The following is a 16,898-nucleotide window of genomic DNA, read 5'->3' as shown; positions in this document are numbered from 1 at the left end:
GCCCTGGCGACTGAGAAAGTCTGCTTCCCAGTTTTCTACGCCCGGGATGTGAACTGCGGAGATGGTGGAGGCTGTGGCTTCCGCCCACAGCAGAATCCGCCGAACTTCTTGGAAGGCTTGACGACTGCGTGTGCCGCCCTGGTGGTTGATGTACGCAACCGCCGTGGCGTTGTCCGACTGTATTTGGATCTGCCTGCCCTCCAGCCACCGCTGGAACGCCTTTAGGGCTAGATACACTGCCCTTATCTCCAGAACATTGATCTGAAGGGAGGACTCTGTCGGAGTCCAGGTTCCCTGAGCCCTGTGGTGGAGGAAGACCGCTCCCCACCCTGACAGACTCGCGTCCGTCGTGACCACAGCCCAGGATGGGGGCAGGAAGGATTTTCCCTGCGATAGAGAAGTGGGAAGAAGCCACCACTGAAGAGAGGTTTTGGCTGCCCGTGAAAGGGAGACGTTCCTGTCTAGGGACGTCGACCTCCTGTCCCATTTGCGGAGAATGTCCCATTGAAGTGGACGCAGATGAAACTGCGCAAAGGGAACTGCCTCCATTGCTGCCACCATCTTCCCTAGGAAGTGCATGAGGCGCCTCAAGGGGTGTGACTGGGCTCGAAGGAGAGAGTGCACCCCTGTCTGTAGTGAACGCTGTTTGTCCAGCGGTAGCTTCACTATCGCTGAGAGAGTATGAAACTCCATCCCGAGGTAAGTCAGCAACTGGGTCGGTGTCAATTTTGACTTTTGGAAATTGATGATCCACCCGAACCTCTGGAGAGTCTCCAGAGCAATGGTCAGGCTGTGTTGGCATGCCACCCGGGAGAGTGCCTTGACTAGAAGATCGTCTAAGTAAGGGATCACCGAGTGGCCCTGAGAGTGTAGGACCGCCACTACTGCTGCCATGACCTTGGTGAAGACCCGTGGGGCTGTCGCCAGTCCGAAAGGCAGTGCTACGAACTGAAGGTGTTCGTCTTTGATGGCGAAACGCAGGAAGCGTTGATGCTCTGGTGCAATCGGCACATGGAGATAAGCATCCCTGATGTCGATTGATGCTAGGAAGTCTCCTTGGGACATCGAGGCGATGACAGAGCGGAGAGATTCCTGTCTGTTGAGGAGTTTGAGGTCCAGAACGGGACGGAATGATCCGTCCTTTTTTGGCACCACGAACAAGTTGGAGTAGAAGCCGTGACCATGTTCCTGAGGGGGAACGGGAATCACCACTCCTTCTGCCTTCAGAGTGTTTACCGCCTGAAAAAGTGCATCGGCTCGCTCGGGGGGCGGAGATGTTCTGAAGAAACGAGTCGGAGGACGAGAACTGAGCTCTATCCTGTAACCGTGAGACAGAATGTCTCTCACCCATCGGTCTTGGACATGTGGCCACCAGGCGTCGCAAAAGCGGGAGAGCCTGCCACCGACCGAGGATGCGGTTTGGGGAGGCCGAAAGTCATGAGGAGGCCGCCTTGGGGGCGGTTCCTCCGGCGGTCTTTTTAGGACGTGACTTAGACCGCCATGCAGAAGAGTTCCTTTGGCCCTTCTGTGACCTGTTGGACGTGGAGGAATGGGACCTGGCTGAGGGCCGAAAGGACCGAAACCTCGGTTGAATCTTTCGCTGCTGAGGTCTGTTTGGTTTGGACTGGGGTAAGGACGAGTCCTTTCCCTTGGATTGTTTAATAATTTCATCCAATTGCTCGCCAAACAAACGGTCGCCAGAAAATGGCAAACCGGTTAAGAATTTCTTGGAAGCAGAGTCTGCCTTCCATTCGCGTAGCCACATGGCCCTGCGGACTGCCACCGAATTGGCGGATGCTACCGCTGTACGGCTCGCAGAGTCCAGGACGGCGTTCATGGCGTAGGACGAAAAAGCCGACGCCTGAGAAGTCAAAGACACAACCTGCGGAGTCGAGGTACGTGTGACCGCATTAATCTCAGACAGACAAGCTGAGATAGCTTGGAGTGCCCACACGGCTGCGAATGCCGGAGCAAAAGACGCGCCTATGGCTTCATAGATGGATTTCATCAGGAGCTCTATTTGCCTGTCAGTGGCATCCTTGAGCGATGAGCCATCTGCCACTGATACTACGGATCTAGCCGCCAGTCTAGAGACTGGAGGATCCACTTTGGGACACTGAGCCCACCCCTTAACTACGTCAGGGGGGAAGGGGTAACGTGTGTCATTAAGGCGCTTAGTAAAGCGCTTGTCCGGAAATGCTCTGTGCTTCTGGACAGCATCTCTGAAGTTAGAGTGATCGAAAAACGCACTCCGTGAACGTTTGGGAAACCTAAACTGGTGTTTCTCCTGCTGTGCAGCCGACTCCTCTATAGGTGGAGTTGGAGGAGAAAGTTCTAGCACCTGGTTGATGGACGCTATAAGGTCATTTACTATGGCGTCCCCTTCAGGTGTATCAAGATTGAGAGCAACGTCAGGGTCAGAGCCCTGACCTGCGACCTCCGCTTCATCCTCCAGAGAGTCCTCATGCTGAGACCCTGAGCAGCGTGATGAAGTCGAGGAAGGTCCCCAGCGAGCCCGCTTAGCCGGTCTGGGACTGCGGTCCGAGTCGGAGTCCTCACCGTGGGACCTAGGTGTCACCTCAGGAGCACTTTGCTGCGCCGACCGAGAGGGGCCTGGGGCCGATGAACGCACAGCGTCCTGGGCCTGTGTTACCGGTCTGGACTGCAAGGCTTCTAGTATCTTAGCAGACCATCTATCCATAGACTGAGCCATGGATTGTGAAAGCGACTCAGAGTTTCTCAGCCAAAACTGCAAACTCTGTCCCTGCCACCTGGACAGTGGAAGCCGGTGGTTCTACCTGAGCCGAGGGTCCCACCAGTGCCTGAGGCTCCGGCTGAGTGAGTGCCACAGGGGCCGAGCATTGCACACAATGAGGGTAGGTGGAACCTGCAGGTAACATAGCCGCACAAGAGGTACAGGTTGCAAAATAAGCCTGTGCCTTGGTACCCTTGCTCTTTGCGGACGACATGCTGTTGTCTCCCCTTAGAGTAATCAGCAGTCAAATAATGCGGCCGAACAGAGAAAATGTATACAATATAAATATATATATATATATATATATATACACACTTCGGCACCCAAGGGGGCCAGCACCTGGTATCGGTGCGGCTTACCGACCGCCCAAAGCGGTTGTGTGTCCACCAGTTCCCTGCCTGAGCCTCCCAGAGCTGCAGAGCTCGTTCTGTATTCCTCCACCGGCAGAAGTGCTTATAACAATGGCTGCCAGCGTTCTCAGAGGAGGAGGGAGCCGTGGGCGTGACCAATAAAGTGCGGGAATCTGGTGCCCTGCAGTGCTCAGTGAGGGGGGGAGGAGGATACCTAAGTATGCTCCAGCCCTCACTGCCGACGTCCAGTCGAGCGTCCCGCCCTTACCCCTGACTGGCAGGCCCGGGGCGGGAGTTATTGTACTAGGCCGCAGAAACCGGGGACTAAATTTAATAACGCGGCCGGCAAACAGGCGCGGTCGGCGCGGTAGTCCCGGCGTCACAAGAAACACAGCAGCCGCTGCAGCGTCTGTTACACAGGCGCTCCATGCGCCGTCCCCAAGGGGACACAGAGTACCTCTTAGAAGCAGGGCCTGTCCCTGATGATACCCAGTCTCCTGTCCGTCAGATTCCCCCAGGGGCTGCGGAGGGAGCCCGGTTCCAGTGCCTGGTGACCGGTTTGGATCCCACTTCTCCCAGAGCCTCTAAGGGATGGGGAAGGAAAACGGCATGTGGCTCCAGCCTTTGTACCCGCAATGGGTACCTCAACCTTAACAGCACCGCCGACATTAGTGGGGTGAGAAGGGAGCATGCCGGGGGCCCTCTTTTCTTCCATCCGATAAAATCAGCAGCTGCTGCTGACTAAAATGTGGAGCTTGCGTGAATGTGTGCCTCCTTCAACACAAAGCATAAAACTGATGGGCCCGTGATGCACGGGAGGGTGTATAGGCAGAGGGGAGGGGTTACACTTTTTAAAGTGTAATACTTTGTGTGGCCTCCGGAGGCAGAAGCTATACACCCCAATTGTCTGGGTCTCCCAATGGAGCGACAAAGAAAGTGAGTATATTCCCTCACTGTAGGATGTTGCATACGCCAACAATCAAGCATTTTCGTGGTTTCCAAAAATGGTGTCCAAATGTTGTCATGTGTATGTTCTACATATGTTTTTTTCCTGATCTATCCTCCCATGTACTGACTACTGTATTAAGGTCCCCTCCTACCATAACTCTAACCTCCTTTTCCATTAGTATCTGACTTTCCACGTTTTGGAAAAATATTTTATTATTGGTATTGGGTGCATAAAGGTTGTACAATTTTAACAGTTTCCCCTGATAGATCAAAGTCAATTTTTGCCATCTGCCTTCATCATTCTCAACTATGCAGCATTTGGCCTGTTTGTGAACTAAAATTAGTATTCCTGCTTTTCTATTCTGTGACGGAGAACCCAGAACCTGGCCCACCCACATTTTGTTCATCCTCTCAAAGTCTTTTGTTGCTAGATGAGTCTCCTGTAGCATGGCTATGTCTGGTTTGAGGTTTGTTTTTATTATAACTGAAATTTTTATTACATTTTTCCAAAGCATACAAAGAAAAATAACATGGATATGCTCCACAAGCATGTGAGCGATTAGAGAAAACCATGAATCAGGATTCTTATATTAATGGATAATAAGATATGTAAGACCAGGACTATAACGAGACAAACATTACAATACTAGACAAGGGGAAAGGAGGTACAGAGAGTGTAAGTGAGTATATAGGATTTCCGTAGAGATCATACAGATCCATTATTCTCTATTAGCCCAGTAAATATCCCAAAGGAACCAAATACTCTCAAAGTGATCTATCATGTTATTTGTTGACAGACACTCTATTCTCCTCACTTCTTAGATCCGAGAATGGAGATTGGTTTGAGTTTTTTTAAATGCCTCAGCACCATCATTGTCTTTTAGGGAGATTGTAGACCCTTTACGTTCCATGATATAATTTTCATTGCGAGTATTTGTACCTGAACCCCTGTAAACTTTGTCAACACGTAACTTTTAGCTATTCAAAACTTAGCTATTAAAATTTTTAATAACCCAAACCCTGCTCTAACCAATAGTAAGATGTATATTTCTTGGACTTCCTTTTTTCGCACATGTATAAGGGACTCTTACCTGTCCCAAAACTGTCTCCCCTAGTTGGTAGAACTGGGATAGTTATCGGCTTTCCCCTAGCTCGCATTCTCCCCTTCTTTTCCGTTCAGCCTGTTTTGCCCCAGCTCCCATACAATTCTACATTCCTGCAAAATAATACTTTTACCAAAATGTTTCCTAAAGGAAAAATAGTAGGTAATTTGTCATGAAAAATGAGAGCATACAGTGCAGACCAAAAGTTTGGACACACCTGATTCAAAGAGTTTTCTTTATTTTCATGACTCTGAAAATTGTAGATTCACATTAACGGCATCAAAACTATGACTTAACACAGGTGGAATGAAATACTTAACAAAAAAGTGTGAAACAACTGAAAATATGTCTTATATTCTAGGTTCTTCAAAGTAGCCACCTTTTGCTTTGATTGATGCTTTGCACACTCTTGGCATGCTCTTGATAAGCTTCAAGAGGTAGTCAACGGAAATGGTCTTCCAACAGTCTTGAAGAAGTTTCCAGAGATGCTTAGCACTTGTTGGCCCTTTTGCCTTCACTCTGCGGTCCAGCTCACCCCAAACCATCTCGATTGGGTTCAGGTCTAGTGACTATGGAGGCCAGGTCATTTGGCGTATCACCCCATCACTCTCCTTCTTAGTCAAATAGCCCTTACACAGCCTGGAGGTGTGTTTGGGGTCATTGTCCTGTTGAAAAATAAATAATGGTCCAACTAAACGCAAACCGGATGGAATAGCATGCCACTGTAAGATGCTGTGGTAGCCATGCTGGTTCAGTATCGCTTCAATTTTTAATGAATCCCCAACAGTGTCACCAGCAAAGCACCCCCACACCATCACACCTCCTCCTCCATGTAGTGTCCATGCATTCACCTTTTCTGCGTTGCAGAAAGACACGGTGGTTTGATCCAAGCATCTCAAATTTGGACTCATCAGACCAAAGCACAGATTTCCACTGGTCTAACGTCCATTCCTTGTGTTCTTTAGCCCAAACAAGTCTCTTCTGCTTGTTGCCTTTCCTTAGCAGTGGTTTCCTAGCAGATATTTTAACATGAAGGCCTGCTGCACAAAGTCTCCTCTTAACAGTTGTTCTAAAGATGTATCTGCTGCTAGAACCTCTGTGTGGCATTGACCTGGTCTCTAATCTGAGCTACTGTTAACCTGCGATTTCTGAGGCTGGTGACTCGGATAAACTTCTCCTCCGCAGCAGAGGTGACTCTTGGTCTTCCTTTCCTTGGGCGGTCCTCTTGTGAGCCAGTTTCTTTGTAGCGTTTCATGGTTTTTGCCACTGCAGTTGGGGATACTGTCAAAGTTTTCCCAATTTTTCGGACTGACTGACCTTAATTTCTTAAAGTAATGATGGCCACTCGTTTTTCTTTACTTAGAATTTGTATTATGGCAAGAAAAAAGCAGCTAACAGTCTATTCAGTAGGACTATCAGCTGTGTATCCACCAGACTTCTGCACAACACAACTGATGATCCCAACCCCATTTATAAGGCAAGAAATCCCATTTATTAATCCTGACAGGGCCCACCTGTGAAGTGAAACCCTTTCCGGTGACTACCTCTTGAAGCTCATCAAGAGAATTCCAAAAGTGTGCAAGGCAGTAATCAAAGCAAAAGGTGGCTACTTTGAAGAATCTAGAATATAAGACATATTTTCAGTTGTTTCATACTTTTTTGTTAAGTATTTCATTCCACATGTGTTAATTCATAGTTTTGATGCATTCAATGTGAATCTACAATTTTCAGTCATGAAAATAAAAAAAACTCTTTGAATGAGAAGGTGTGTCCAAACTTTTGGTCTGTACTGTATATCGACGTGTCATTTACGTTATGGATATTAAAGAGTAAGAGAGAGCGGGAGAGAAATAAGAAAGAGAAAGAAAGAAAAAAAAAAAAAGAGGGAGAATAGATGAGGCATGAAGCTCAAAGCAATGTATAGGATCATACTCCCCTGGACTATGTCCCAATGTCCTGTTTCATCCCTCCCACTCCCTCAATCCACACCATCTCTCTCCATCCTCTCCCATCCGTCCGCTAGTCTCATCTTTTCGTGTTATGTTTCTTAGGTCCAGGTCTCCTCCTGGTTGTCGCCTCTTGTCGCTTTAAAGGTTATTTTCACATTCACATATATTCAGCTGCTAGATATGGCGCCACGAAGGTTTTCGTGCCTCCTCCTGGTGCGAAAATCTTTAGGACTGCAGGTGTGGGGCGAGTCTTTATTCAAAGAAAATTATATTTTTTCCTGTGTTTTTGTTTTTTTTTCACCTTTCACTTACCGGGTTAGTTATGGGGATGTCCAATAGATGCCTCTCAATTACTAACCCCTTGGCTTGATGTCAGCTGACATCAACCCCAAAAAAATATTACCCAGATTGCCAATGCACCAGGGAAATCAGGAAAAGCCGGGACAAAGCACCAGAACTGGCGCATCATATGGATGTGCCAATTTTGGGCAGTTGTGGGCTGCTATTTTTTAGGCTGGGTAGGACCAAATAATTATGGACCTTCCTAGCCTGATAAAACCAGCCCACAGGTGTCTGCTTTACCTTGGCCAGTTATCAAAAATAGAGGAGATCCCATGGAGTTTTTTTAATTATTATTTTAGATGCATTTTAGGTGTGTTTATGCGGCGTAAACGCACTTGGGGTATGTTCACACTATCAATGTTTGTTCGCGCTTTCATGCAGCTAAATTTCCACATGCATCCCGCACCTCCACTCACTTGTGTGTATGGCACTTCAGGATGCTCACTGACTTTGCTAGCATCAAGATTTCCATCAGGTTTGTGACAAATCAACAATAAAAAAAGCGCATAAAAAAATACGGCAAAAGCGCTGAAAGAATTGACATGCTGCCGAATTTTTTATGTACCAAATCTGCAAATCAGAAATAAACATTGTGCGCATGACACTTCAGGAGACTCATTGATTTTTCTGCCAACAGGGTATGCTTTACATTTTGTAACAAAATCAGCAATCAAAAAAAATATTGAAAAGAAAAAAACAAACAAACACTCGGCAAATACACGTGCACACAACCTTAAGTATATAGAATAGATAGAGATTCTGCAGCAATATCATGTCCCGCCCCCTACATATTATAAACGTGCACCCTTTAGTGCCTTTCATGTGGCAATAAAGGGTGTTTAGCCTGTTTTAAGCTAAAAAAAAAAAATAAAAATTAGTTTCCCCCTATTTTTCATAACTAGCCAAGGTTAAACAGATGCCTGTAAGCTGATATTATCAGGCTGGGTAGGCCCATGGTTATTTTTTCCCTTCCCAGTCTAAAAATACCAGAATGCAACTACAACCATAGTTACATATAGTTACTAAAGTTGAAAAAAACCTAGGTCCATCAAATTCAACCTTCCTCCACCAGTTCTACAATTGGTCACTAAGTCATGTATAACCAACAATGTGTGTGTACTGAGGAAATCATCCAGCCCTTTTTTAAAAGCTGTTATAGTATCTGCCATTACTACCTCTTCTAGTAGGGCATTCCACAGTCTGACTGCTCTTACTGTAAAGAACCCTTTCCTATTTAGCTGTCGAAATCGCTTTTCTTCCACTCGAAGTGAATGCCCCCTGATCCTTAGTATTGTCTTAGGAAGAAATAAGTCATGTGCCAGTCCTTTATATTGACCACACATGTATTTATACATATAAATGAGATCTCCTCTGAGATGTTTAGCTTAGAAAAAAGACGTATCTAACTTTTTCAACCTGTCACCATATGGGAGGCCTTCCATTCCTTGTAGTAGTCTAGTTGCCTGCCTTTGAACTGACTAACTTCTGAATGTCCTTTTTAAACCAGAAGTGGAGCATGCATTAGCTGTGCGAATTCGGGTGCTTTGCCCCAGGTCTTGCTGATTGCAATCTGGGTAATATATTTTTGGGTTGATGTCTGCTGTGTAGTGTCAGTTGGCATCAAGCCCAGTGGTTAATAATGGAGAGGCGTCCATCAGACAGCACAATTACTAACCTGTTACAGTAAGTATAAAGAGAAAGAAAAAAAAAAACACAACAAAAAACACCACAATACACACCACACCCCGACTCTCTTTCACCAACTTACAGTATTAAAAAATAAAAAGGACATGAAGATTCTGAAGTAATCCATTGAATCCGAAGTAGTAAAAAAATAGAAACCTGAAACACAAAAAGAAATAAAGACAAGAGACAGTCCCTCGTTCATCACTTTATTGGCTGCCCCAAAAACACCGCAGCTCTGATGTAATTCATGGTGATCCCACGATATCCACAGATTCTGTCATACAACCTATGAAGCCACATTCAGAGAATGAAGGTTCATAGGTTACTCTCAGTAACTTCATCACTCGTGAGACATTTCGGGTTTTGCGCGTCCCTCTGCATTACCCGGTGACAGTTGTGATGATATCAGTAACCTTACAAGACTTCACCGCCCTCACCGGGTCTCAATGGGGGCAACGCGAGACCCAGAATATCTTATGCTCATCACCATGTTACTGAAGTCACAAATTGTGAGAAATTAGTGAGAGTGAACTAGCTTTGTTCTCTGAATGAGGCTCCAGAGGTTGTATGACAATCTGTAGACATCGTGGGATCACCATGGATTACGTTGAAGCTTGTGGGGAGGGGATGGTTAGGAGCTAACAAAGTGGTGAACGAGGGACTGTCTCTTGCTTTTATTTTTTTAATTATTTAATTTTACATTTTTTTATTTTACATTTTTGGACTACGTTGGATCAGCTTGAAATCTTTATGGCTTTCTTTGTCTTTTTTTTTTTTTTTTTTTTTTAAGATAAATTGGTGAATGAGGGATAGTGTAGGGGAGACTTTAATCAAATAAAGTATTTTTCCCGGTGTTTTTTTTCTTCTTTTTTACTTACTGGGTTATTAATGAGGGTGTCTCCTATCCGATACTAACTCCTTGGCTTTATGCCAGCTAACAATTCACAGCTGACATTAACTCAAAAAAAAATTCAATACCCTGATTGCCACCACACCAGGCAATCGGAACAAGCCAGGCAAAGCGCTAGAATACCCCTTGAAGCCAGCTTTGACCCATCGTGGGTCTTTGTGAGCACCTCAGACGTGGACCCATTGTTTTGGTATCCCAGAAAGGTGACCTCAGGCTCCTCTTATTGTTCAAGCAGTTCTCCACAGCCAAGTATCTTTCCACGAGGTTGTCTGCATTCTGGAGATCTCCGAGGGAAAACTAGTCTTGCATGGATTTAGGTAGTGAGTGAATAAATTGGTCTAATACCACGCTTTCCAACAACTGTGCTGGAAAGCATGTCTCAGGCTGCAGCCATTTTTGCACTTTGGTAGCGCCAGGGGTGCATAAGTTGCGCCCTAACAGCCATAATCTCCACCTTCAGCTTGCAGGGCAAGGTCGTAGAATGCCTTCTGTCATTCCCCAGTAAGGTATAGAGCTAGGACCTCTATCTATTGTTCTGTCACCCTCTTAACCCCTTCACCCCCGGCCACTAAAACACCCTAATGACCGGGCCATTTTTTGCAATTCTGACCAGTGTCACTTTGACAGGTTATAACTCTGGAACGCTTCAACGGATCCTGGCGATTCTGAGATTGTTTTTTCGTAACATATTGTACTTCATGTCAGTGGTAAATTTAGGCCGATATTTTTTGCGTTTATTTGTGAAAATTTAGGAAATTTTGCGAAAATTTTGAAAATTTCGCAATTTTCAAACTTTGAAAATTTATGCCCATAAATCTGAGAGATATGTCACACAAAATAGTTACTAAATAACATTTCCCACTTGTCTACTTTACATCAGCGCAATTTTCGAAAGAATTTTTTTTTTCGTTAGGAAGTTAGAACGGGTCAAAGGTCATCAGCAATTTCTCATTTTTCCAACAAAATTTACAAAATAATTTTTTTTTAGGGACCACATCACATTTGAAGTGACTTTGAGAGACCTAGGTGACAGAAAATACCCAAAAGTGACCCCATTCTAAAAACTGCACCCCTCACACTGCTCAAAACCACATCCAATAAGTTTATTAACCCTTTAGGTGCTTCACAGGAACCAAAGCAATGTGGAAGGAAAAAATGAAAATTTTACTTAACACAAAAATATTACTTTAGCCATAACATTTTCATTTTTACAAGGGAGAAAAGAGAAAGTGCACAATACAATTTATTGTGCATGTTCTCCTGAGTACGTTGATACCCCATATGTGGTAAAAATCAATTGTTTGGGCGCACGGTAGAGCTCGGAAGGGAAGGAGCGCCATTTGAATTTTTGAACGCAAAATTAGCTGCACTCATTAGCGGACGCCATGTCAGGTTTGAAGACCCCCTGAGGTGCCTAAACAATGGAGCTCCCCCACAAGTGACCCCATTTTGGAAACTAGAGCCCTCAAATAATTTTTCTAGATGTTTGGTGAGCACTTTGAACACCTGGGGGCTTCACAGAAGTTTATAGCGTTAAGCCGTGAAAAGAAAAAATTGTTTTTTTAACCACAAAACGGTTGCTTCAACTAGGTAGCTTTTTTTTTCACAAGGCTATCAGGAAAAAATGCACCATAAAATGTATTGTGCATTTTCTACTGAGTACGCAGATACCTCATATGTGGTGGAAAGTAATTGTTTGGGCGCATGGCGGGGCTCAGAAGAGAAGGAGCGCCATTTGACAGCAAAATTGGTTGGAATCATTAGCGGACGCCATGTCACGTTTGGAGACCCCCTATGGTGCCTAAACAGTGGAGCTCCCCCACAAGTGACCCCATTTTGGAAACTAGAGCCCTCAAATAATTTTTCTAGATGTTTGGTGAGCACTTTGAACATCTGGGGGCTTCACAGAAGTTTATAGCGTTGAGCCGTGAAAAGAAAAAATTGTTTTTTTACCACAAAACGGTTGCTTCAACTAGGTAGCTTTTTTTTTCACAAGGCTATCAGGAAAAAATGCACCAGAAAACGTATTGTGCAATTTTTCCCGAGTACGTAGATACCTCACATGTGGTGGAAAGTAATTGTTTGGGCAAATGGCGGGGCTCAGAAGAGAAGGAGCGCCATTTGACTTTTCAAACGCACAGACGCAGTGCACTGATCGGCCGCTGCAGGACGCACGGTCGGATGCGATACAAAAAGCGTCGGGGATACGTAAAAAAAAAAAAAGTCACGCCAAAAATTGACCATGGATGCAGATTCGTTATGTGCATCCCTGATCAGCGCTCGGCGGGACGCACGGACGGATGCGATACAAAAAGCGTCGGGGATACGGAAAAAAGTCCTGCCAAAAATTGAGCAGGGATGCAGATACGTTATCTGCATCCCTGATCAGCGCTCGGCGGGACGCACGGACAGATGAGGTGTAAAAATGGACAGGGGATACAGAAAAAAAAAAAAAAAAAGTTATACTCACAGTACCCAGAGGATCACTGACCAGAAGAGCTGTAGAGGAACAGATGGCAGAGAGATGGACAGCTTTACAGGAGCAGCAGGCAGATCAGCAGAATGCCCAGGAAGGACCCAGCGATGGAGGCAGATGTGATCGGGCCAGTGAAGACAGGTAAGAGGACGTCGGGGGAGAGCAGAGGGGGGGGGGGGAGAGCAGAGGGGGAGAGGGGGGGGTAAGAGCAGGGGGGGGGGGGAAGAGCAGAGGGGGAGAGGGGAGAGCAGAGGGGGAGACCGGAGAGGGAGCTGCAGAAGCAGAATAGAGATAATGGGGGAGGCAGTCAGATCGCGGGGGGAACAGATCGGGATGTCGGGGAAAGGGGGGGGGGAAGCAGATCGGGATGTCGGGGGGGGGCAGATCGCAGGGGGGCACGGGCTGCAAGGTGAGCACAGTACTCACGTGCAGCAGGAGCGGTGACCTCAGCTACGGCAGCGGCAGCAGCGGTGGCGTGGTACCACAAGTACCAGCCACTGCACCCTGCAGACATGTTGGGGGAGGGCTCGCAGGCCAGCACAGGCCTGGGGAGGGCAGCCACCGGCAGATCAGACCGCCCCACTGCACACTGATTGGAGCGATTGCGCGTCATAGCACGATCGCTCCAATCAGTGCTGCAGGGGCTGGGGGCGACATGTTTGCGGTCCACCTATGATATGCTGCAGCAGCTGCGGCATCTTATAGCTGGATCTCACAGTATCGCACTATTTCCGGCATTATTTTTGCCGAAATTAGTGCGAACGATGTGGTTGGCGGTTCAGATTTGAACAGCCAATCACATCGATCGTCGATAGGGGGTGGCGATGCCGCCCCCCCTGGGGTCAAGCAAAGGTCCCCTGCTGTAAGAAACAGCAGGGGACATCATTTGAAAGCCGTTGCTATGGCCACGGCAATCAAATGAAGTTTAGGCAGTAAAATTACGTCCCTGGTCGTTAAGTCACGTTAAAATAGGACGTAATTTTACTGCCCGCTGTCGTGAAGGGGTTAAAGACATTCAGGAAAGCCTCAACATTTTCCTCCAGAGTCAGTAGATCACACTTGTATTGAACGTGATCACCAAGCACACAGTTTCAGCTCACCTCTTCTTGCAGAGCAGACTTCCTTTCTCCAGTCTCAGCACACTCCACTTTGCTCAACTCCCCCCCAACTGACCAACAAGTGACGCAATGTCTGACATGTCAATTGTTTTTGCCATTTGGGTTTTGCACTGCAAAGCTGAGTTTTTGCCCAAATTTCTGCCACAAAAAGGCTGCAGTTTGAACTGCATTGTGTGGTCTAGAAACCCAAATTCCCATAGACTTTGCTTGAAAAACAGAACACATCCATTTTGGCATTAAATGCTGCAGTTGAAAAAGCAGCAAAAAAGCAGGTAAAAAGCAAAGTGCGGTCGCACCCTTAAGGGTAAAGTCCACAAAAAAATTCCATGTGAACACATTCTGATAAATCATATAAAGTTATTATAGAAGCCAGTGATGGAGTAAAATCTGTGACTTCTCTGCATTTAGTGGTCACTACTCACCTGTGCGGTTATCTGTAGGAATCTCCTCTTTACACCGCTCATCACCCCTCACATATGTCTCTGTAGTATTAATATGGCTCAGATCTTCACCCTGAAACAAATATTGTAAAAGTCACAGACAAATGGAGAAGTCGTGTGAAATGATTCAGAACAGAAAAGATGAAATGAACAAAACTGACAGCAGTAGATATCACAGAGCTGCAGGTCTCCTGTATAATCCAACCTGTCGCCTCCTAATTGTAACCAGCAGTCTCCATAACCAAAAAATTGTGAGAAGATCCAGAAATATCTAATGTCTATGATCAGCTTTATCCTGTCATCTCCACCAAGTATAAACCATACACTGAATGGCCACATTATTACAGACACCATCTAGTAGCGTTGGATTTACTTTGGTATTTAGGAGTTCAGCAATTTATCACATCAAAGATTCCAGGTGATGAAATAGTTCTGCAGGATTACAGGCCCATGGGGACAGGAAAGCTTCTTACATTTACCGAAAATCAGACTGAGGAGCCGACAGGCACTGAACACCCCATTCTACCTCGTCCCAGAGATGCTCTATAGGACTAAGATCTGAGGACTGTGAAGGCCGAGGAGGCAAGAAAAAGTAATGTCATGTTCCTTATATAAAGAAGTGGAAGATCCTGGCACCCCCTGGAGAGAATTGCTGTGTGACATAAAGCTTCACTTGTGGAGCTTCAGAATATACTGTTATTACAGGACCCTGATGGAAAGTACTGTCATTATATGGTGAAACACACTATAGGAAAATGGGGGAGGGGAAATCATGCTGCATGCAATGTTTTTAAATGTCGAGACTCCAATATGGGTCTCCAAGTTGTGTCTGGTCCAGACTGCCAAGGTTCTGGGAGCAAGAGGCCTACTCCTGTCACTTATTTATCTCCTGACTTTTTTTAAATGAAAATACAGTGCTTAAAAGGGAACCAAACATCAGGATTTTCGTGTATAAGGTGCAGCCAGTGCAGTACTGGCACTCTCAGGCACATTGTGTACATACCATTAGGGTGCAGCTCGGGTGTTTAGTCAGTGAAATCCAACTTTATAAAGTTTGAAATTTTGTGCACTTTTTGATTGACGTGTGCACCTCTCTGCTAATGTCCGGGCGTTTTATGCACGTGTTCCCCGCCCCCCCACCAGCCTGTTCCTCCCTCTCTCCTGATGTCCGGGGCGGGTTATGCACGTGTTGTGTGTGTGTGCGCGTGTATAATGTGTGTGCGTGCGTGTATAATGTGTGTGCGTGCGTGTATAATGTGTGTGCGTGCGTGTATAATGTGTGTGCGTGCGTGTATAATGTGTGTGCGTGTATAATGTGTGTGTGCGTGTATAATGTGTATGCGTGTATAATGTGCGTGCGTGTGTGTGCGTGTATAATATGTGTGCGTGTATAATGTGTGTGTGCGTGTATAATGTGTGTGCGTGTATAATGTGTATGCGTGTATAATGTGCGTGCGTGTATGTGTGTGTGCGCGTGTGTATAATGTGTGTGTGTGTGCGTGTATAGTGTGTGTGCGCGCGCGCGTGTATAGTGTGCGTATAATGTGTATGTGTGTGTATAATGCGCGCGTGTGTGTGTGTATGTGTGTGTATAGTGTGTGTCTAATGTGTGTGTCTAGTGTGTGTCTAGTGTGTGTCTAGTGTGTGTGTATATAGTGTGTATAGTGTGTGTGTGTATAGTGTGTGTGTATAGTGTGTGTGTGTGTGTATATAGTGTGTGTGTATATAGTGTGTGTGTGTGTGTATATAGTGTGTGTGTGTGTGTGTGTGTGTGTGTGTGTGTGTGTGTGTGTGTGTGTCTCTCTGCTGGGGCAATGACGTCACAGGTGGAAGTGAGGGGCTGCTCTCACAATCAATGGGGGACTTTTAGTTCTGCATTGAACGTGCCAGGGAGTATGGGATCAACCCCAGATTTGGATTTCAGCGGACCTGGATTATGGATGTCACAGGGAATTAAATTTGAAAAGATGGCGTCTATTGTGCCCTAATTTCTATTTTTATGTCTTTTCAGGTTCAACTTTGGAGAACGTCGGGGGACATTAAATGGATTACGGCGGACCTTTAGCATTTTAATAATTTTGTTAATAAATTGGTCAACGAGGGATGGCGTCGGGGTTTTTCTTGTTCTAAGAAAAAGTATTACTTTCAAATAAAGGAATTCGTAATGGGGGTGTCTACTAGATGCCCACCCATTACTAATACCAGGACTTGATGTCAGCTGGCAATTCACAGCTGTTATCAACCCCATATATTACCCAGTTTGCCACCGCACCAGGGCAACGGGATGAGTTTGGGAGAAGCGCCAGTATTGACACGTCTAATGGATGTGCCACTTTTGGGGCGGCTGCTGCCTGCTATTTTTAGGCTGGGGAGTGTCCAATAACAGTGGACCTCTCTAGTCTGAGAATATCAGACCCCAGCTGTCCGCTTTACCTTGGCTGGTGATCCAATTTGGGGGGGGACCCCACGTTTTTTGTTTTAAATTATTTATTTAATGTAAAATAACAGCGTGGGGTGCCCTCTGTTTTGGATTACTAGCCAAGGTAAAGCTGCCAGCTGTGGTCTGCAGGCTGCAGCAGTCTGCTTTACCCTAGCTGGCTACAAAAGATAGGGGGGACCCCACGTCGTTTTTTTTTAAATATTTATTTTTTGGCTAATTACAAGGCTAGGCACCCTTTAGTGCCACATGAAAGTCACTAAAGGGTGCCTGCTTAGAATATGCAGGGGGCTGGGACATTATATAGGTCTTTCTCATTATCTATCTATTCATCTATCCATCTTTCCCTCTATCCATTATCTATTTAATATCTATATTATTTAT

General features: G+C 45.9%; 1 pseudogene; it reads right to left on the bottom strand.

Moving 5' to 3' along the window:
• The window catches only part of LOC142312026 (uncharacterized), a 171,681-nt pseudogene that overhangs the window by 141,112 nt on the left and 13,671 nt on the right, over positions 1 to 16,898 (bottom strand).

This window comes from Anomaloglossus baeobatrachus, chromosome 5 (genome assembly GCF_048569485.1).
Source record: "Anomaloglossus baeobatrachus isolate aAnoBae1 chromosome 5, aAnoBae1.hap1, whole genome shotgun sequence".
NCBI classification, from domain to species: Eukaryota; Metazoa; Chordata; class Amphibia; order Anura; family Aromobatidae; genus Anomaloglossus; species Anomaloglossus baeobatrachus.
The sequence above is the reverse complement of the archived record's forward strand: the minus strand, read 5'-3'. Positions and strand labels throughout refer to the sequence as shown.